Genomic DNA, 22,178 nt, shown 5'->3' with positions numbered 1-22,178 from the left:
GAGTTCTCGCGATCGATGGATCACTAGTTCGCGCGCGAGAGTCGTCGGTGATCGTCCGTTGACGTTTTCAAATCAGTATATTTGTCTCCGTCCGTGAAGAATACGAATGATCCGGCGGTAGATCGAGCTTGAAAATGAAAAATCGAGGGACCCGGAGAAAGAATGTTTCGAGATCGATGAAAATCGTTTACGAGTTATAAACGATGAAAAGTGCGATTTTAAGTCGAAAATCGTGAAAAATTGCAATTTTCCAGCTTTTAAGCGTTTACAACTCGTAAACGAAGTAACCAATGTCGGTGAAACTTTCAGCATAGATATAATTTATTCGAACGAATCAAACACATTCTTTAACCCTTTGCACTCGAAGCTATTTTACCCCCAAAACGAAACATTTCTTCCGACCTAGAATATTTCCTTTCTATAAATTTCTTTTTCATGTTATACATACGAAAATGGTGCAACTTACTCGTACAATACTGAAGTGTTTAGCGATTTATTAAATACAAACAAATTTAATAATGTAAAAAACATTTTGAATAATGGAACAGCAATTTTTAGTGGCGGCTCACAGTCGCCATTCGAGTGGTAAGGGTTAAATTTTCAATACAGACTCGGATAAAAAAGCTGAAAAACCGACTTTTACCATTTCTTTTGCGATTCCGGCCAATTCAAATTTTTCTCAAAAATATTTTACACCTCCTCTAATAAACTAATCCTTCTAACTTCTCAATAACATTCAAGTGGTTTGATCTAATTTTAAAAAAGTTATGTTCTTTCAAACAGTGTGGACTCAGTTTCGCTCCTTAGTGTACGTTCGCGAGCGCGCGTGTATCGGAGGATTGTTTTGCCACTACTAAATTAGCGAATGTCAAGTTCGCGTCCTTCCTCTATGTTGACCGATTCGGGTGACGATTTACGGCCGTCATTGTACACATCGGCTTTCCCCCGCGGCGAACCGGGAAATATTTGGCTCGTTTTACAACCGATCGGAAAACTGGCGCCGCGCGCAGGTAATGTTTTACCTGCGGCGTCCGTTCTCGTAATGGGGGCCGTTGTTTGGAAAATCGAAGGTGACCCTGCGGTTTACGAGAAGAACGTACTTCCCTCGCTCGGGTTTATAGATCGTTCCACGGCTGAATTATTGAAGCCAGGCTAGTTTGCGCGAACTTGTACGACGGCAAAACTTGTTGTCAGAGTGATTGAACGGGACAGTAGCTGCTCTAGAATGTGTCAAAGTGTATAGTGACATAGTGCGGTGTCGACGGAACTATAACGGAACGTGCGCGAGCCACGATTGGCATGACCGAGATCGCGTGTCGTCCATCGTATTTTTCAACGAGACCAGAAATATTTTGACAATTTCGACGATTTTCCTTTGGAGTGACCACCATTTTTCGGAATATTCTACAGTACCTTGCAAAAATAACAAGAATGTATTTACTCAAATTTTTAATAATATGTACCCGGAGAAATAAATTTGTTGAATAATTGTAAATTTAAAAGAGGTCGTTTTGACGCGCCTCGTGAACACAGTGTTAATCGTTCTTAGGGATTTGATTTTTCTCTTTGTGTTAAACGTTTCTGTGATTAGAAGCTCGTTCGAACGACGCGTTTCGCGCTGTCGATCGTGGATCGATGGATCGTCGAGCTTTCACGTGACGGCGCACGCAGTCTCGACGTTTCTCGGTTATTTTCGTTTTACGCCCGCGCGTTTCCTCTCTCTCTCTCTCTCTCTCTCTCCCTCTCTCTTTCGTGCTCTCGAAGCTTTGGGCAAGAATTCTGCGGGATTTTGCACAATCTGATAACACGCATAACGATTCTACGCACGCTGACAATTCATTTTCCAGCTGCAAAACGGGCTCCAAATTTTCCAACGCTTCTTGCGCATCGCTGGAGAAATTGAAACAATTATACCCTAAAAATTAAATTAGAACAAGCTTGACATTCTACGAACTGTCAATGTTCAATCACTATAGCCAGTCTTCCGGTAGTTGTGAAAGTGGTGTAAGCCATAATTTAACACTAGAACTGTCGGACCAGTCGAAATGATTGGTTCCTAATTTTTTCTTTTACAATTACTGAAATTGTAAAAATGTTTTCATTTTTTAATGAACCTCTTCATTGAAGCACATATTACAATGAAAGTTGTATGAGGTCTGAACGGGCACAGTTTGTCACAAAGCAATATACATATTCTTTGTATATATATATATATTCCAGTGTTAAAATAGATTGATCCTTTTGCTTACTACGTCGATTGATTCTACTAATAAATATTGTCACGGTGAAATATTTTCCAACCCCATTGGAAGTAAAAGTCCAAGTATCTCGAAGAAAGATCACTTCACTTTCTCTTGACTTTTCTCTTTTTAAACACCGGCAGAAAATAGGAATTTCGAGTCGAAGCGTCCAGTAACAGTTTTAATTCGATTGCTATTACGGAATCGATCGGTGAAAAAGTTTCAATGGGAACGATTAACGATCGAGAACGCGTCGATTGCCGCGCGCATCGTATCGACCCAACGGTGTTTCGTTGCCAGGAAAATACACAAATGATCATAACTTTTTAATTGCCTGCATAAGATGGACGCCAGCGGTCGCGTGTTCTCGTTTCGAAAAACTGACGCGATTTTACAGTCCGGGCTTCTTCGAGGCGTCCGAACTTTGCTGCAACATTATTTTACGTAACAACGTAATCGCCGCCTGCATCCACAAATTCGCAACGATTCGCGTGGCGTGGCAACGATTTGCGTTGGCGTAGAACTATTTTTTTATTTGCGAGAAATTCGAGCTCGGAATTTTGTTTAAACCCGATACGTACACGAGCCTCACTTGGACGAAAATAAGTGACATTTGCGAGGCCTGTGGGCTGTGTGTGATGGATGTGGTGACATTTCCTGGTTGATATCCTTTATTAATCTCAATAATATTTAATCGTTTTATTCGTATGCTTTATTAACACTTTGAACAAACACGGTTTGCGGAAGATCAATTTTTACCGGAATTTATTTAAATAAACTTCGTTAGCACCTACGCGGTATCAAACGGTCACAAAAGTTGCTATAAAATTGTGATAGTGAATTCAGATCTTTGCTATTCTCCTATTGTTTAACAGCCTGTTCGAATTTTCTATTTATCGGCACTGGTGTGTCAATCGACGCGTTAAATATATACTAAAAAGCTTAGAGCTCAAAACTTTTTAATTTTACACTGTTTTGTAATACCCAAAAGATGAAATTTATCGAATAAATTCCACATAAATACAGGTTTGCAATCTCCATAATTAATTGGAAATTGAAACATTTGTCCAGCACTTCTACTGGACTAATAATAGAATTTTATATTGTGTGTACAACGAAAGATAATTATCTGTTAGGCTACAGGGAAAAAGTAGGGTCGACGTTCGCGGAAACAGCGATCCAATTCATTGAATGAACATCGACAGACGCGTCGCAGACGTATGTATTGTAAAAGCATGATCGTGACTCGCCCGAAAACCGGCAATTATACTTTGCTCCCCGAGATCTCGTAATCAAGCGGGACGGTTTTATCAGCGACGCGACGTGCCGCCGTTTAAAATAATTGAAACGTCGAGTGGTTCGAGGACTTTGTCATTGACCCGCAAAAAATGTCTATCGCGTACACACCACTTGAGAGAAAAAAAAATCTCAGCGAATATTTGAGCGAACGGCAATCGCTCGTTTCGCTCACCGAGTCGTGTTTATTCAAGTTCTTTTCCAACGGCAATTAATACGAACGGTTCTCGTCGGGGAAAAAATTATTTATTCAAGGCACCGGCGTTGCGAAATTATCCTGATGGCGAGAGGAGTTATGTGCCGGAAGCTCGATCGTGCGAAATGGAAAGCGCACAAGGAAGCGCGTGATATTTAATCATTACGCTGCCGATAGATTATTGATCGATATGTGAAATAAATTTTTCTAACCTGAACAGACTCAACAAGAAAATCGCTCATATTTTTAAGGAAACGTTTGCTGTTTCATTTAGAAAATCACAGAATTTATTAATCCATTTTTATTGATTAAATTTCTTCTGCAATTGTAGGAAGTTGTGCCTCGAGAATATTAGCAATGATTGAAAAATTGTTTACAAGTGCACGAACAAATTTAACGTCCGATATCAGCGTTTACACGAGTGTGTTAAATTATTGATTGATATGTAAAATAAATTTTTCTAATCTGAACAGACTCGAGAGAATCGCTCATATTTTTATGGTTACTGGAACGTTTGCTGTTTCATACAGAAAATCACAGAATTTATTAATCCATTTTATATTGATTAAATTTCTTCTACAATTGTAGGAAGTTGTGCCTCGAGAATATTAGCAATGATTGAAAAATTGCGTTTACCGTTTCACCATTCGATTACAAGTGCACGAACAAACTTAACGACCGATATCAGCGTTTACGCGAGAGTGTGTTAAATTATTGATCGATATGTAAAATTAATTTTTCTAATCTGAACAGACTGAACAAGAAAATCGCTCATATTTTTAAGGTTACTGAAACGTTTGCTGTTTCATACACAAAATTACAGAATTCATTAATTCGTTTTCATTGATTAAATTTCTTTCAAAAATGCAGGAAATTGTGCCTCGAGAATATTAGCAATGAAAAATTGTGTTTACAATTTACAAATTGTGTTTACAATTTACAAATTGTGTTTAGAGCGGTGTTAAACAGTCTCGGGGCAGGTGTCGCGTTGCCTCGCACCAAAAATTAATACTCACCTGGTATAATTACAAAACTTCGTGGGCCGATCCGTCCGTTATGTTTCGCAGAATCATGCCAGTCGGCCCGAAAAGTACAGTGTCTCGGGTGACAGCTTATAATAGCTTCGTCTTGAACTTGTGCCTTTCCGCGGATCTTTCAATGACAAAATGGAGAATTTCTTATGCAAAAGGCATTAACAAACTGTCGTGTAGTCGTGAAATACGATCGCGCAAGTTAACCGGGTTGGTGTTAAAGCATCGCCGAGGGCGAATCAAACACCGAGACGCAAAATGGTGGCAGAACCTCTCGAACGAACTTCGAGTTTTTCCAGCATAGTTGCATAATGTATTCCACTCGTAAATTGCCACCGTTGAATCGCTAAACTAAATGGAAATTATACTGCAAACCATGAGTGATCGACGAAATCATACAATTAAGGCGTTACCATATTATCAACTTTAACAATTCTATCGAATCGAAGTAATTTATTAAAATAAATATAGAAGTACTGCTCTTTCAACCTTCCCGCATTTTGCAAGCTTGCCACACAGAATGTATTAACATGAAAATTAACCGAAAAAGAAACAAGAACAATGGGACAAGCAGATGCTTTAGAATTCACTCGGAGCTATTTTACCAGATGTTGCCGCTAAAGAAGTTGCATACGTAATTTGTTTATAACCCCCGCCACATAACATCGAGTCAGGCTCGTGACAAGCGTTGCAAACAGAGTCTACTAAATATTTATGGCACTCGCTTCTTTTATATCGAAATAAAATTCTGTTCTTCTGCTATCAATATTTAACACTTCGACTGCCGCATCGGTGCCCATACGAGTCGCCGAGCTCGGTCAACAAAATTCAAAACGACTTTCTCGATAATTCCAAAGAAAAAATATTGAAAAGGTGTTTGAAAATTCGATCAGGTATTGATGCAATCAAAGCACGAAGAGTTTCTGCTTCGATCGATGTCCACGCTTCGTTCACTGCAGTCCATAACTAAGAAACAGAGTTGTACTGTTTACAATTGCCTATATACTTTTCTCGCAAGTATTCCCCAAAGGTTCTCAATTGGGTTTAAATCTGGTGAACAAGATGGCCACGTCAAAACACCGATATTTCTGCTGTCTAACCACTCCTTTGTTTCTCTCGATACATGAACCGAGGCGTTATTCTGTTGAAAAATGAAATTGTCAGTCTGAATTTCTTCAGTGAATGGTATTAAGACTATCTCCAACAGCTCCGTGTATTGTGACGAATTCATTTTGCGGTTAATTCGACAGATTGGGGTTTTTTTATTGGCTCTGAATGCAGCCCAAATCATTAATGAGCCTGCACCGAAGTTACGACTCGTTGCTACGTTAGGATCTTTTCTTAAATCGTGCCAGTAGTACTTGTGACCATCTGGCCCATCCAAGTTAAATTTTTTCTCATCGGAGAAAATTATATTGTTCCATTCTTCTGTCCAGGACATATGTCTTTGTGGAAATTCGAGACGAGCTTGTTGTGTCGTTCTTTGAGTGCTGGTTTCTGGAGCATTTTTTTCCAATTAAATCGCCCTGAACTTTTTAAAATTTGCCGCACACGCCTCGTTGTTATTGGTAGTTGTAGTTCAGTTCGAAGTTGTGCTGCACTTTCTGTTTTCCTTGCTGCCAGCCTCATCAATAACGAATATTGTCTTCTCGTCAATTTTTTATTTCCACCTGTAGGGTGTTTCTTACCATATTCTTCGCCCAAATTTATATAATTATCTATTAAAGTACGCGATCTATTAATTTTTGTTCGCAATTGATCGATTCGAACACCCCATATCTTTATAAGCATCAATGGATGCCTTCTCTTCACTGGTCAACAAATTGCCTCGTGGCATTCTAATAAAAATAAATACAGATATAATATATATACAATTTTTATGAATTTAAAAATCAATTTTAGTATAAATACGCACACCTGAATTACAATTAAAGTTTCTTTGCTGAGACTCGCGTGTTATCCTCACAAGATCCAAGCACAAACTAAGTGGCTTTATAGAAATTTCGCACTCCCGTTCCGCGGCCTTCGACGAAAATGTAAATAAATTAAAGGCGTAAAAATTTGTGATACCTCTACTCAGCAGTCAGTATACAATGTTACAGATATTTGAAAAGTAACAAATTTCTCTATATTTTTTAAAAATACACCAAAATGTAGGTGGGTTTATAGGAATTTCGTGCAGTGTATGTCCGTGGGGCCCGAAGTGCGAAAATAGCATGAGTGGACGACGCATGTTTTGCGAGCCAGGTTGGCTCCGCGAACGCGAGGAAAGTGTTCGAAACGGTTCCCGGCGTGCTCTTCCATAAAAGTTCAGATAAAAATAGAGCGGCTCTCCCAGCGTTGTTCATTTCGAATCAGCACGCGGGTGTAGAGCTGTGTATTCGCGGAATAGATTTAACTATGAATTTCGTTTGAACCGATGCCACGCGAAACGTGTCAACAAAACACGCAGGAACCGTGCGCGTGTGCGCGCGAGAAAAATAGCTCGAGATTCGCACTTCTGTCCTTCGGATCGCGAACTTCGTTTTCGCTCGGTTATTTACGAACAGCGTAATCGGGAGCTAATTAAGCGGCCGGTTTTCTTTTCCTCCCGTCGGATCGATAAGGGAACGCCGCCGCGATCCTTGGAAATCCTTTCGACGATTCAAACCCGAAATGTCGGTCCTCGACCTTTGGCCCTAGGAACAGCCGAACATGGGACACTGGCAGATTCTCTCTTAGCGGGTGATTTACCACGATTGCTCGCGACGGCCAATCCGGCTTGCTTGATCGCCGGGCGATGTCGTTTGAAGATCAAGATGGATTACCAGGTCGCGCGCCGATTACTCGAGCACGCGATATCGAGTCGGTCCCGGAATAACATCCGGCTCAAATGTCCAGAGTTGAATAAACAATGATTAGAGAACGGCGAAAGGGATCGATGATGTTTCACCGATATTCTCGGTTTTGCGCCCGGAGAACAACGAGGAGCCGATCGTCTCAGAGCTACCGGCATGCCTTTCGGTGCTCGTCCTCGTTATTACAATGTTCTATGAAATGCGTACCTCCTGCACGAATGAAATATTGAAACAATTTTCTGGAAGCTGTGGAATTTCGAAATGTTGTACCGTGTATGACTAGACGTGCGGATTTTATGCGTTTATGACAAAAATCAGTAGGTGTAATTTAGAACAGTGAAAGAATTAAATTTAGAATAGAAGAATTTAGTTAGGAGAATTAAAAGAATTACGTTAGAAGAATTAGAAGAATTACATTAGAAGAATTAGAAGAATTACATTAGAAGAATTAGAATAATTACATTAGAAGAATTAGAATAATTACATTCGAAGAATTTAAAGATACTGTTATATTATTTTCAATTCATAATCAAAAAGAAATTAAATTTTTGTGTCATCCTGGTTCGTTGCAGTTCAGATGGAAACTTCTTATTTTGCGTAAAGATCCGCAGTCTAATTGTGACTTTGGACAACAAAATGCGTGAAATTCACTTGACCAACTTTTTAAGTAAATTCCGGGACTGTGGGCGTCACGTATCTGTCACAGTGGTAGCGAACGGGTTGACAAATTGAATACGTCGGCCGCATGTGAGTGACACAATTTGTCGCTGCCATCAAATATTCATTTTGTTCATAGCACAATCCGAAAGAGTTCAAGTAGGAATCCCTATGACAAGCTAATGCAGTTTTGATTACAACTAAATTACTTTGACTATCGAAGGATTTTTCGGGGATGATTGTTCGGGGCCAGTGTCAAAGAATCATCGAGTTGGAATGGATGAAGTCTCGTGGCGTTAGCCTAAATGCATGTAATACGCGTAGCATATAGCCGAACAGAAACAATAAATATCGAAGTTTCCGAGCTGTTGCGGATACGAGGCCGCAGATTATTATCGGCTTGTCCTGGAAACTGTCGTTTCCACGGGAAGGAATAAGGTGTACCATTTTGTGGACGCTCGGTGGTCGCCATCTTCTACGCGGAGCTCGGAAATTACGCTCGTTCTTGTCTCGGCGAGTCTTATAGCCCCACAAAATTTTGTATGTATTCAGAGCTTGTGCAACTCTTATCTCAACTGTTAGAACATTTGCGCTGACCTAATTACATTACCTATGGATGCGTCTTTGTAGTTCCACTAATGTGTAAAATAACAAATTTGAGACCGCACTATTTGTCCGGCACCTGATAGATTCAGTATTAGCCCTTAGCACTCGAATTGTACTCTGAGACAACAAAAACAATTATAAAACAATTATAATTATAAAACAATTTTTACATTATGCTTGTATCTAAGAAATTGCTAATGACAAACTTCGTATGCACAAAAGGAGAGGTAAATCGTGCCGCAAAAGGAAATATTCTGGGTCAAAAAATGTATTGATTTTGGGTTTATTGATTGACTAGGTTTCCGGGGACCTGTTATTCCGACAGGTTCTAAGATGTTTAATTTACAATAACTGAGATCGTAAAGACTCGTCCGTGAGGAATCATTCAAGAGATTTATTTCTTCGAGTATATATATTACGAAAGAAAAGGCTAAAAATTTGGATATCCATATTGTTGTTACATTTTCTAAAGTAATGTAAAACAGTAGCTTTCAGTGCACCGTGAGCCCAGTGTTAAAACAGCTTTGAGTGCGAACGGGGTTAACAATATCGAACGTTCCGGTTGAAAAACAGAATTCTCTTGGGGAAGCTACAAGATCGCCGATTCCGCTTTATCGGTGTCGATTAAACCACCGCGCCGCGCCGGGGGAAAAAATGAGTACTTTATTTTAGAGAGCATGATGACGCAATAAAAACGGAGAAAAACGTCGTGCATTGTCTGTCATGGGCTTTCACGTTCTAGAGATTACTTCGACGTAAAGTGTGTAGCAACGACAAGCAGCGATCGAGAGATAACCGAGCGCGGAACGCGGTATCTGTACGCGGCAACGATCCAAAGAGAGAGAGAGATCACACATGAGAGATCGGCAAGCTCGATCGGCTCCGGAACAAGGAACAAAGAGGCCCCGGGGCCGGAGTAATCAGCCTTTTTAAATCCTCCATGAGAAAACACTCGTGGAAACAACATGTGTACACACTCGTAGCCGATCGTAATCGAACGACGCCGAAACGAAACGAAACGAAACGCTGACCAAATTGAACCGTATTTTTCACGGGCTCGCGAACGCCAATCGGAACGATCCTCCACGTAACACCGTCGTGTCGAGGCGAACGGCTCTTGTTCGAAAACACAATCACGTAATCTTGATTCGAACGACGCAAATTCGCCGCGACAAGAACTATAGCCCGTTTCGCCGCGCGGCGTTAGATCGAGATGATCATTTTTAACGGGACCCCCTCTGTCCAGTTAGCTGTACCGTTCGCGCCGCGAATCCGTACCGAGACGCGATCGAGCGATCCGCTAGATCCGCCTAGATCCCCTTGGATACACACCGAAATCTCCACGTTATTAACGGCGAATGCGACGTTGCTGTTCAGTTCGTCGAACGTATTAATTTTTAATAGAACTCTAGCCAGGCTCGACATTAACCCGTTTGCATCATGAGGAAATATGAAAAGAAGGCCTTTATCACCGAACTTCTTTTTTTATTATATTTGTAGAAGTAGAAGTAGAAGAACTTCAGCTTCAAAAGATATTTCAGCATTGTAAGAAAAAATCAGAATTACTACTTTTTCATCTCCAACAACACCCTCCATTTCTATTTTTTAGCTAACGAATAATGATAGTGAACAGGAAAATAATGATGCGAATGGAATAATGGAAAATGCGACGTTGCTGTTCAGTTCGTCGTAGACTTAATTTTTAATAGAACTCTAGCCAGGCTCGACATTAACCCGTTTGCATCATGAGGAAATATGAAAAGAAGGCCTTTATCACGGAATTTCTTTTTTTATTATATTTAAGTACAAAAATGAGTAGAAGTAGAAGAACTTCAGCTTGAAAAGATATTTCAGCATTGTAAGAAAAAATGAGAATTACTACTTTCATCTCCAACAACACCCTCCATTTCTATTTTTTAGCTAACGAATAATGATAGTGAACAGAAACATTGAGCTTATATATACGCTAATGATGCAAATGGGCTAATGGCAAATATGACATTACTGTTCAGTTCGTCGTAGACTTAATATTTAACCCTCAGCACTCGAATGGCGACTGTGAGGCACCACTAAAAATTGCTGTATCACTGTTCAAAATGTATTTTACATCATTAAATTTGTTTGCGTTCAGTAAGTTACTAAACACTTCAGTATTGTACAAGTAAATTGCATCATTCTCGTGTGTATAACATAAAAAATATATATATAGAAGGTAAATATTCTAGCTCGGAAGAAATGTTTTGTTTTCGAGTTAAAATAGCTTCGAGTGCAAAGGGTTGAAAGAACTCTAGCCAGACTCGACATTAACTGATTTACTGTACATTCATTAACGCTAGATTTACGGGACCCGTCAAAATGACGGGTTCTAATATTTTTAATTTGATATTATTAAGATTCTAAGGATGCATACATAAGAAATTATTTAGCAAATTTATTTCTTTAGGTATATATCTATTATTTTAAAAATATTGCTAAAAATGTGGGTAGCACGTTCTTGTTATTTTTATGAAGTAATGCAAAACGATCGCTTTTAGTGCTCCGTAAACCTAGTGTTAACAATGCCACAATTTCATGACGTGTGACAACGATTATAGTATTTATCAGCTGGTTTATGCTAGCAAAGGTACGTCAGTGTAATTGCATTATAGGATGTCGAAGCAAGTTCTGACGTGAAAGAGAGAAAGCACTTGAGACCTCGAAAGGGTTAACCGTCGTTATGGTTGGGAAATGGTGGCGGAATGTTGCTAAATATCTGGATCGGTGGCGCACCGGTGCGGCGCTCTCGCCTAAAATGTGCCGTGGAGGATTTTCTCGATGAGGCGCGCTCCACCGTCGAGTCGGTGAAAAAAGGGCCACTGGCAGGCTGCCAATAGGGCTGACAGAAAACGACAGGCTCGTTAACGGATAACCGGCGACAATTAAGGCAAACGAATCGATCGCGCCCCGGGTATTTAACTTCGGTCAAGCCGAAGTGGCGCGGGTGTAATTAACGGGCGAAATCAAATTCATTGCGTCCTCGTCCCGTTTCTGCCGTCGCGGCGCGGCTCGTTCATTTTTCTTTATACACCCCCCTCCCCCTTTCTCCTCTTTCTTCCTCTCCCCCCTCCCCCTTCTCTCTTTCTTCCCCTCCTTTCTCCTTCCGGGCCAACCGAGCGTATCGTTCGGGACACGTTGTACCCTGAACTCGCGATTTTTATCCGTGTCACAGTTCCTCTGTCTCCAAAATCGTCGGAGTCGAGTATAAAACAACGTTCTAATTAAAGAATGCTTCTTAACGCGTTCGTTACCAGCATTCCACGGACCTGTTTCATCGAAGATTGAAACAATTTAGAAGCTAGTCGTGGAGTCTGTGAATACAGTGATTTCTCTGTATATGTCGCCAACAGCTGGATGATAACTGTCGCGGAATTATCCCCACTGCCGCGGGGTATACTCCGTAAGGGGCGGCGAATCTCGAGAGGCCTCGAACGCCGAGGAATGTAAACTCCTGGACGATGTATGTCACTGGCATGACCCGTGTCAGTGACATACATCGAGAATCCACGGTATTATGTACCACGATTTTAAGTAGCAAAGTGTATAGAATTCAATTCACATTGACTGTCTTTAAGCAAATTGCGGGATGTTGAGCGTCACTTGTGTGTGACGGTGGTAGCGAACGTCTACAAAATATAGGAAGAAATTTCTATTAAAATATTATCTATTATTTTTACTTAGATTGAAATAGAATGTCTACTATATCCGCTACTAATTTGTCTGTGTAATTTCTCGTGTGCCAATTTTCCTCGTGGCGCGTTGCGTCTTCCAAATCGCGTTTACAGTGTTTACTCGATATATGTCCACTACACGGGTCTAGCCACGGACATGTATCGGCCAGGAGATTCTTCGATCCACGCGACCGAGGTTTCCTCGAGATTCTTGGCACTTGGGGTATACTCCGCGGGACTGGGGATAGTTCTGGGACTTTTATCGCCGAGGCATTTGTGACATATATAGAGTAAACGCTGTATAGTTGAAATGGCTCCGGATTAGGAAGGTTTGATTGAAAGGTGAAGTCGGAGAGGATTGAGATATGGAAGGTTATTTTGGCGGAGAATTTTCCAGCGCTATTTCGCGATTTTTTTCCGCTCGTCCGACGAGGGTATTAACGAGCGAATTAAAATGCGCCAGACGATAATCGCGGCGATACGGGTCCCGTCATCGATCATGCAAACTGACGCATAATGAACCGTGTTCGGGACACGTTATCTGAACAGAAAAGAGACCAAGGGAACTGTGCTAGAATGTGTGCGATCGCGCACGTATCCTTTCGTCGCGGAAGACGCCGCGCCGTGTCTCATTGTCAGCCACCAATTACGGAGTTTATCCAATTGTCGCGGGGCGAACGTCGTCGTCGCGTTAGATCCTCGAATGCGAGTTTCTCGGAGAATTTCGCGAACTGCCCCCGTCTATTATTTCTTCGATTTTTCGAAGACGAACGAAACTTTCTTTTCTTTCGTTTGGAGATTTAAACGATCGCCGAGTCGCGGGAATTGAGAACGCATTAGGCACTGATTGAAACTGTTGACTCCAGCCGAGGTTGCACCTACGTAATTTCGTTAATCATTTCCGATGATCGCGCGCCGCGGAAAATCGTAATCAAGAAAGTAGAACAATTTGCGGTAGAATCGACAGGCGCGTCTCGACGGAAGTGTTTTCTATATTCGGATCGAAGCGAATGACACGGACGACATGAATTATTCGAGGTTTCACTTGTTTCTTTAGTTTATTGTAAATTATTCAGTGTCACACCGTCGGTCGACCCAATTTTGCATTGTATTTTCGCGTAACTGGGACACCATCTCGTTAGTGGTGGATCTGGCATTGTTCTTTAGTTCGTTGTAGAATGTATTCAACAAAAATCCTCGTAGAAAAATATTTTATATCGCGTTATGAAATTTTATTGCGACTGTTTGTTTCGAGGCTCCTGAAAGAAAAACTGAGACGAGGAGTTTTATGCATTTATGGTGTAACTGAGAATCTAGATAAAATTTAGAGGACCCATGAAGAATTGATCATCTTGATCATGTCAAAGTTACTCGGAGAAAAAATCAATTTGAATGTTACTCTTATTTCTGGGAATTAACACAGACGATTTTCGTTTGGCACAGAGGTCCGCGGTCCAGATACGAAGCAAACTTTCAGATTGCATAAAGAAACGAAATCTGAAATAATTTATGTATTACCTCGATCTAAATATGTAAAGGTAAAAATGTAAATATGTAAAATTCGAGCAAAAACCGCCTCGAGGACGCGGTTTACGAGCTTTGGTGCTGACTTGTTACGTCATTCGTGCGAAAACAAAAAAGGAATCGCTATGACCACCGAATTTACATACTCGAGGAATCTGCTGGACACTTGAGACCCGATACGGAGCCCGCGTTTACTCGGAATACCGCGAAAGAGTCGACGAGAATCGACAATTTTGCGTGACGAATCTCCCCGTCGTGTGTCACCTTCCTCTCTCATACGTCTCGCGATTCTTTTTGCGCGATCGTTCTACGCGTGTTTTCCAGTAAAATCCTCGACGCGCGTTCGCCGTGCGTTGTTCCGCTGATTCAGAGACAGCTGCAACAGCTGGATAAATTGCGGGATGCATTCGCATTTCGCGTACGTCGGAACCGTTCACCACGGATGCATTCGTGCCGAGAAACTCGTCGACGCGAGCCTCTCGTTGCAAGATAATGAATTTCATACGCGTAAAACACGCCGCGATCCTCCGCTACAATGCTTTGCTATTGTGGCCTCGCCGGTGATCGACGGCGAAAAGAGAAACGCACGAAAATCGCGAATATCGATGCAGTTGTAATGGCGTACAAAAATCTGATGCGTTGCTGAAACGTAATTACCACCACTACGTAACGTAATTTCATATAAATATCGAACTGATACGCGTATACACCTAAATACAAGAGTATAAATAGTACAAAAATGCAAATACAAAAATTTAAATATTAGTACAAAACTGCGAGCTACGAAAAAATGTAAAGAATGCTACAAAAATGTAGGAACTGCTATTTAAAAAAAAAACAGAAGACAAAGACTCTCTGTACCAGACTCAAAGCATACAACTTAATTAATCAATACTGTTATATACTTCAAGTATTTTTGTTTTTCTAAAATTACACGGTAAATTAATATTAACACTGAACCTACCAAGCATTATCTGGTAAATATTGCCCTATAAAAATGGCAACCCTAAATTTATTAAGATTGATGGGACGAGGAAATATATTCCACTATTTTCCATAAATGAATTTTTATAGTTTCAATAATTCTAAAATGTGACACCGGTCATTTCTACCGTGCTATAGGTTTAGCGTTAAACAAGGACGTTTTTAAAAACGCGCAGAACAACATTTTTCGTCGCGAAGGTTCGCGTCAGAGTTGTGGACACACTCGGAGCGGGATATCGTGAAATAATTATTAAAAATGGAGAACCAGTGGAAACACTGTGGAAAATAAGCTTTGTAATAATTCACCACGCCGTGAGCGATGAAACGCATTATTCCGATATGTTAAACAGTCCCGGAGAGCAAAGGATATATTTTGTAATTATAGAAATGGACCGAGGAAGCAATTAGCTTGTGTATACTTAATGAGTAAGTTAATCGTTCGCGTGCTGGTCCTCTCGGGTGCGCAGCAGGGGCGCCTAACGAAACGCAAGAAAAACACTCTCGAATTCGCGCGTACTCAATTATCGTTATTGGACTCAACAATTGCTGCTCATTATTACCGTCGACAATTACCCGACGTCTGCGGCGGAAGTTATTTGCGGCTCGACCTAATAATATTCGTTCCGTGGAACAAAAATAGAATAAAGAAAAATCGGCTAGCTATTCGACTTCGTTAACCGACCAATTAAGACGGGGCTGCAGGGGCGCGCAAACATCGGCGCCCCCGTTTGTTTCGATCAATAGAGCGAATTCTGCTTCCGATGCAACAAATTATAAAAGCTGGTTAACCTCTATCTTTTGCTCGTCGATCGTCCCAGAACGCCGACGAAATTTCTGCGATTAAACCTCGGACAACGGACTAATTAAAGACGGATTAATACAGAACGTCTCCGCTAATTCCGAGACATTGATATCTTTTCTCAATCATTTTGATCCCCTGAAAATAAAAGAATCATTTTGCATTGAATGTATTCAATTTACTCGTAGATTCATAAAATCGACAGTCTACTAATAAAATAACTATACAATCGATGATGTTGAGGACCATTTGCTGCTTTACCCTCGGACAACGGACTAATTAAAGACGGATTAATGCAGAACGTCTCCGCTAATTCCGAGACGCGTGAGCTAACGTAGACATTGATATCTTTTCTCAATCATTTTAATCCCCTGAAAATAAAAGAATCATTTTGCATCGAATGTATTCAATTTAATCATAGATTCATAAAATCGACAATCTACTAATAAAATAACTATAGAATCGCTGCTGTTGAGGACCATTTGCTGCTTTACTTATTTTAAAACATATTTTTGAAGGTAATCTCTTCTTTTGCATTTGCAGTTTGAAAAATCATATTAACATCCAGGATCACGAGCGGCTCATTATATTTACGTTTACTTGTACATTTCTCGTTCTAATGGCGTTATGGATTGAGGTAATCTTTTTCTAATGAAGCAATTTCAGTTCATAAAATTAACTCGCCAGTGATTGAACGACGGATTTGATACTTCGTCGGAAGGTCAAGGAACACGCAATCCTGTGAAAGAATACGGGTCCCACGAATGCTAACAGTGTCCGGTAATCGCATAAGTAACGAAGCAACGCGCTTTCACAGTACGCGATTATTCAGAAGAGATTGCCATTCGTGCATCCGACTATCTCTCTCTCTCTCTCTGTCTTTCTCTTACGGTGTTGGTTCGCGCGATTCCCGTTCTGCTATCCGCCTTTAAATCACCAGATTTAATTGGTGTCCCAGTTCGGGAACGGGTCCGCGCGTTATCCTAATCCGTTCGCTAAATTTCTACTCGACCGGTTCAGTAACCCGGCCGAGAGACAGCCTCGCGACGACTTTCCACGGCATGGATGCACGAAGCGTATGGACTCTATGGGACGGTTTATATTCCGCATGGGCAGCTTATGGTCGCGCGAACGGGCCCACGGAACCGTTACCGTCCTGGACACCGGTTATATTCGCGACCGGAGACCCGTTTCTACAAAAATTGCACGGCGAATACAAAGTTGGACCCGTGCTATAGTCATCGTCTAGCAATCCCCGACGATTTCCAGAACTGCTTTTTGCATACTGCTAGCATCGCGCTCTGGTGACGTTTGCGAATTCGAACGAACCCCTCTGTAGCCACGCTTCTTATCTTTATTGCTAATCGAAAACGAAATTTTTATTCTAACTTCTGCCTAAAAAAGCTTTCCTCTTCAGCACGGTAATATTATAAGGCGTTCTCTTTAAAAATTATTTAAACAAGTTTGAACGGTCACAATTTTATAATAAAAATATCATTCTATTCGGGAGAGTCTACAGAACCGTCCCGCGCAAGACCCGCTCGTCTAGCTTTCGCCGTTGAAGCAGAAAAATTTGTTGAAGTTGAAAATTTGACGGTCTCCTAAAAATGAAATTCCTGAAATTGAATGCAATAGAAAGAAACGATTTTCGCGTGTGCGGTTTCGGTGCATGGAAATCTGTGAAAATCGTCGACTAGTTTATTAGTTGATTAGTTACTATAACCCGTTAGAAATGCAAGACCGTGTTTGGAGAGCCAGCGTTATTATTGCACAATAGGCGTTATGCCGCACAGTTCGATACGTCCTATGCGGCGAATCGCTTGACTTTGAAACGGAAGCCCTTCTTTTCTGCCTTCTTCTTCTTCTTCTTCTTCTTCGTCGTCGTCGTCGTCTTCTTCGTCTGCCGCACGGCACGTGCATACAACGTCGACCGAACCACAGCACTCTCGGTCCCTGTTCGTGTCCACGCTCGAACAATGGCTAGCACACTCTCGAGCCAGGTAACAATACTTCCGATAATAATACACGACGATCGTGAAAGTTGGTCCGCAGCCAACTTCTTCGCGGGCTGATCTCTCAGCCCGAAGAACAAAAGAGTTCGTTCGAAGGTCTCGACGTCGCGTTGCGTCTCGAGCCTGAGCCTCGCGATAGTCGATAGTCGATAGTCGTCGATGGAGAACCGCTCTCGAATTCTCCCTGTACAATTTTCATCGGTTCGCAAACGATGCTCGGCATGATCGAGCACCTGGATCTTTGCCCGCAATATCGATACCCGAAGAAACAGGATCGCGCAGAAAACAGAGCAAAGCATTGATACGATAAAACCAAACTTGGAAACATGAGGTGATCTTTGTTTTCTGATTTTTTTCTGGCATCTGCAGATTCGTAAAGTACAGAGAAACGTGTGTATTAATAACAGCTAACGACATTTCAATCTTACTTTTACGGCGAGGAGTTATTTAGTCGGCGAAGAACATTTTTTCCTATTTCGGATTTTCATTGAATAGCGTGTGAAAATTTACCGCGATTACTCTCTCTCTCTCTCTCTCTCTCTCAATCTTCTTGCACTTCTCGCGTCTTCGACGCGGAAATTCTCTTTTAACACTTTGACTGCCAAACTAGAAACCTCAAAGATTCCATAAAATCAAAGTAAGTTATTTAATGAAATAAAAATTGAAAGTAATAAAATGTTACGATATTGAGTAGTCCTCCAAGTTTCTTGCATTTTACAGATCCTAACTAAATTTGGTACAATGAATATATTAACGTAAAAATTCATTTTAAAACCAGGACAAATAATTCCGTCACCCACATATGGGTGACATGGCAGTCAACGTGTTAAACAAGAACTAATTTGCGACGATGAAGAGTTCTGACTAATTGGCAATCAAATAACACTGTTCTTTAATTCTTCTTTAGCTTCCTGTATTTTATACTTGACTGGTGTCGCACTCGTGATGGTTGTAAATCAATCGAGCAGTCTATTTGTCGTCTCGGACGCAAAATAACATTCCTGAATGTACATTAGGCGAATCGTTTCAAAGGGAATTTAGGTGTCCTCGTTCAATTCGTGTGTAACGATTTTACCCGAAATATCTTCGTTTTTCCCATAAATGCGTAAAATCCGAATCGATCGTCAAGTTTTATCGTATCGTCGATCGAGAAGTGTATCACGTGCGAATAATCAGTGGCCGGGTCTGTCCATGGCGCACCGTTCCTACTTATCGCTGTCCCGATAAAAGAGGCAGAGAGTTTCCCGGTTATGGCATTGCCACGGAACGGTTCGCTGACACCTAGAGTGCTAGGCAATTGTCGGAAATGACAGCATCGATTACCGAAAAGACCGATTGCGTAACACGCAATCGATGACCGGGCTCTTTTAAATTAAATGGTAGAGCATCGAGAGACAGCGTAATTGCTTCGGTTACGCTTGCGATCTCCTGCTATCATTCATGGTCTCGAGCGCGAGACGCTAATCGGATCGGATCGGTCGGCTGAATGCGCGCGAGCCCAGCGGCTCGGCTGGCTGTTTGCCGAGAGTTTTGTGTTATAGAATGCCTTATATTTACGTAAGAAAGCACAGCCGCGTTCTATCAGTCTCTAAAAATATTCTCCCGCCAAGATAGAAGACTCTCCTTGTTACAATTACTCGCATTTTACTTCGCTATCTATTCTGAACGCGATTGCTCAGACTGTTTACTAGCTTGCTGGTTCCTTGGCTTCGTCGATTTTAAGTCTATACCCCTCGAATCGTTGTCGCTGTTATTTTTAACCGTGTGCACTGTCTCCGAGCTTTAAATTAACACATTGTTGACCGGACGCAATGACAGACAGGCTGTTCCGACCGAGAAGGGAAAGATACCAATTGAAATCTCTCGTAATAGATTGCGGATCTGTTTGCATTTATGATAAAAATGAGCAACTTGAAGTATCGAAGATACTAAAACAATCGACCCCTCGATTGGTCGTTACGGTATTTTAGTACTAAAATTATTACAGAAAGAAACACAATCCCAAGTAGCTCCTGACCCTTATGACAGATACAGAAAATTATTATTTTGCATAAAGGATATTCGTAATAATCAGAGACGTCAACTCTGGTGTCTTCTGTATACGCAACGGTCGAATTGGTTGGATCTGTGTGCTGCACAATCGGTTCAATCGGTAATAGGAGGACTACATCTTGCGAAAATCGGCTCGAAGTTCCGGGGGCCCCTGACCGATATTCTTCACTCCTGCATTTGTCCGTCGAAAACATATTATCTTTAATTGGGAACCGATAAACCGTGTCGAGATCGTATCGGCTCTCTCGATACATCGACATTATCGACGTGCCGCCCCGTCCAAAACGATTTCGCATTATCGGGCTGCCCCCACCGATTCGAGATACCGGTCGCCGATTTTATTATTCGCCGTGATAAACGATCGTGACCTTTCGGACAAAAAAAAAAGAAGCGAAAAACTCGACAAATATTCTACAATCATTCCTTTCCATCTCCGGACAATCTTAATCCGTGTCCGTCGCCGATCATAATTTTTTAAACGTTTTAATCGAAGCAATTGGACGATCAACCGATCGTTAGGATCTTTATAGGTCTTCGTGCGTTCTTATAAAAATGTAGAGAAAGATAATATCGTGACCGTTTTTGATAAAAAAATAATTCGCGAAGTTTATCGTTTGTTTTCGTCTATAAACAATCTTTCGCCAGTCGTCCTTTTCTAAACGTCATTTTAACCGGATCAATTGATCAATCGATTGATCATTAGGAACATTGTGTCACAATTGATTAATTGCGAGAGCCAAGAATTAATTTCGTACACCTAACACATATTGTTTCCTAATCGAACAGTTCCCTCGCGATTTCCTCTAGGCGATCGAGCGAAAACAACTTTGAAAATTGATTGAACGTTCTCTGATGAATGAGACTCACAGTTGAAAATAATTATGAGTTAAGGGGGTAGGATCATCGACGTAATTTGTTGAACGTCTCGGTTGGCGACGCGTTCGTCCAGGAATAGAAATGGAAAACAATTTTTCAAGGGAATCGGGCAGGACGCGTCGCGATTAGTCAACAATTGGTTGCGCAACTCCGTTGTTGTACGCGAGATCGAGCCATCCGAGAAAAATAGAGGATCGATTCTATCGGATCCGTGGCCGCGAACGTCTTCGTCTTCGTCTTCGTCTTCGTCTTCGTCTTCGTCTTCGTCTTCGTCTTCGTCTTCGTCTTCGTCTTCGTCTTCGTCTTCGTCTTCGTCTTCGTCTTCGTCTTCGTCTTCGTCTTCGTCTTCGTCTTCGTCTTCGTCTTCGTCTTCGTCTTCGTCTTCGTCTTCGTCTTCGTCTTCGTCTTCGTCTTCGTCTTCGTCTTCGTCTTCGTCTTCGTCTTCGTCTTCGTCTTCGTCTTCGTCTTCGTCTTCGTCTTCGTCTTCGTCTTCGTCTTCGTCTTCGTCTTCGTCTTCGTCTTCGTCTTCGTCTTCGTCTTCGTCTTCGTCTTCGTCTTCGTCTTCGTCTTCATCGGGACAATCGACGCGCGGCGAACGCATGCGAAACACTTCGGAACTGTTGCTCTTCTATCTTCGTATGCGTATGTAGTAGGTACACATGTAAATTGGTTCGTCTTCTCGGACGAATTGCATAAGAGATCCTCTTTGTTCGAACGGTTTTGCGTAATGATCTCGGTAACGATCGCGTGAAGTTCCCGCGGAAGGGAACGGGAGAGGACGATCAATTTTCCGTGATCCGTGGAAAAATCTTGGATCCTCGGCAATTTCACGGTTTTTCTTTTGTTAGCCATCTCGATTTCCGCTTCCTCCTTTGATCAATTTGCTTAATCACCGTGTTACTCGAAGTTTCGTTGCACTGGAGAATTGAATAGAAAAACCGTCCTCTGTTTGAAAACCTTGGTGCAGCAGGTAAGATTTTGGAAATTGCTCGATACCTGCGTCAATCAGGAATACGTTACAGCAGGCCTGGGCAACTGGTGGCTCGCGAGTCCTCCTCCCACTCCTGGGACCCCCCACCATGCTCCTATGGAGAGTGGAAGAAGGGGTTAGGTTAGGAACCTATAGGAGGTTGCATGGTGGGGTAAAATAAAGTTGCCAGTGGTGGGGGAACCTAAAGACTGATAGTGGGGGTCGTGAAGCGACGGCGGGGAAGAAGTTGCCCGGGCCTGCATTAATTGTAATGCAGTAAAATTCCAACGATTACAATTTTACTGAAATGTGTACACTTCCCCAATGTTTGCATCAGCATCTGCGTTTCGTTCTTTCCGAGCCAGATAAATTCTCGATAAGTAATCTTCCG

The 22,178-nt window shown here is 41.6% G+C and overlaps 1 protein-coding gene and 1 long non-coding RNA gene across 5 annotated transcripts in view; one reads left to right on the top strand and one right to left on the bottom strand.

Moving 5' to 3' along the window:
* Positions 1 to 22,178, bottom strand: part of LOC143359890 (uncharacterized) — a 40,887-nt gene that overhangs the window by 5,709 nt on the left and 13,000 nt on the right. The gene's annotated exons all lie outside the window — the stretch shown is intronic.
* LOC143359887 (uncharacterized) overlaps positions 1 to 22,178 on the top strand; it is a 33,780-nt gene that overhangs the window by 657 nt on the left and 10,945 nt on the right. The window contains exon 1 of one of the 4 annotated variants that reach the window (XM_076798222.1): positions 3,322 to 3,458. The exons of 2 other annotated variants lie outside the window; for them this stretch is intronic. The gene's annotated coding sequence lies outside the window, so the exon portion shown is untranslated. Of the gene's footprint in view, positions 1 to 3,321; positions 3,459 to 17,856; positions 17,878 to 22,178 lie in introns of those variants that run through there. One more of the 4 variants, XM_076798223.1, reaches the window with a different exon arrangement.

This window comes from Halictus rubicundus, chromosome 12 (genome assembly GCF_050948215.1).
Source record: "Halictus rubicundus isolate RS-2024b chromosome 12, iyHalRubi1_principal, whole genome shotgun sequence".
NCBI lineage: Eukaryota > Metazoa > Arthropoda > Insecta > Hymenoptera > Halictidae > Halictus > Halictus rubicundus.
The sequence above is the reverse complement of the archived record's forward strand: the minus strand, read 5'-3'. Positions and strand labels throughout refer to the sequence as shown.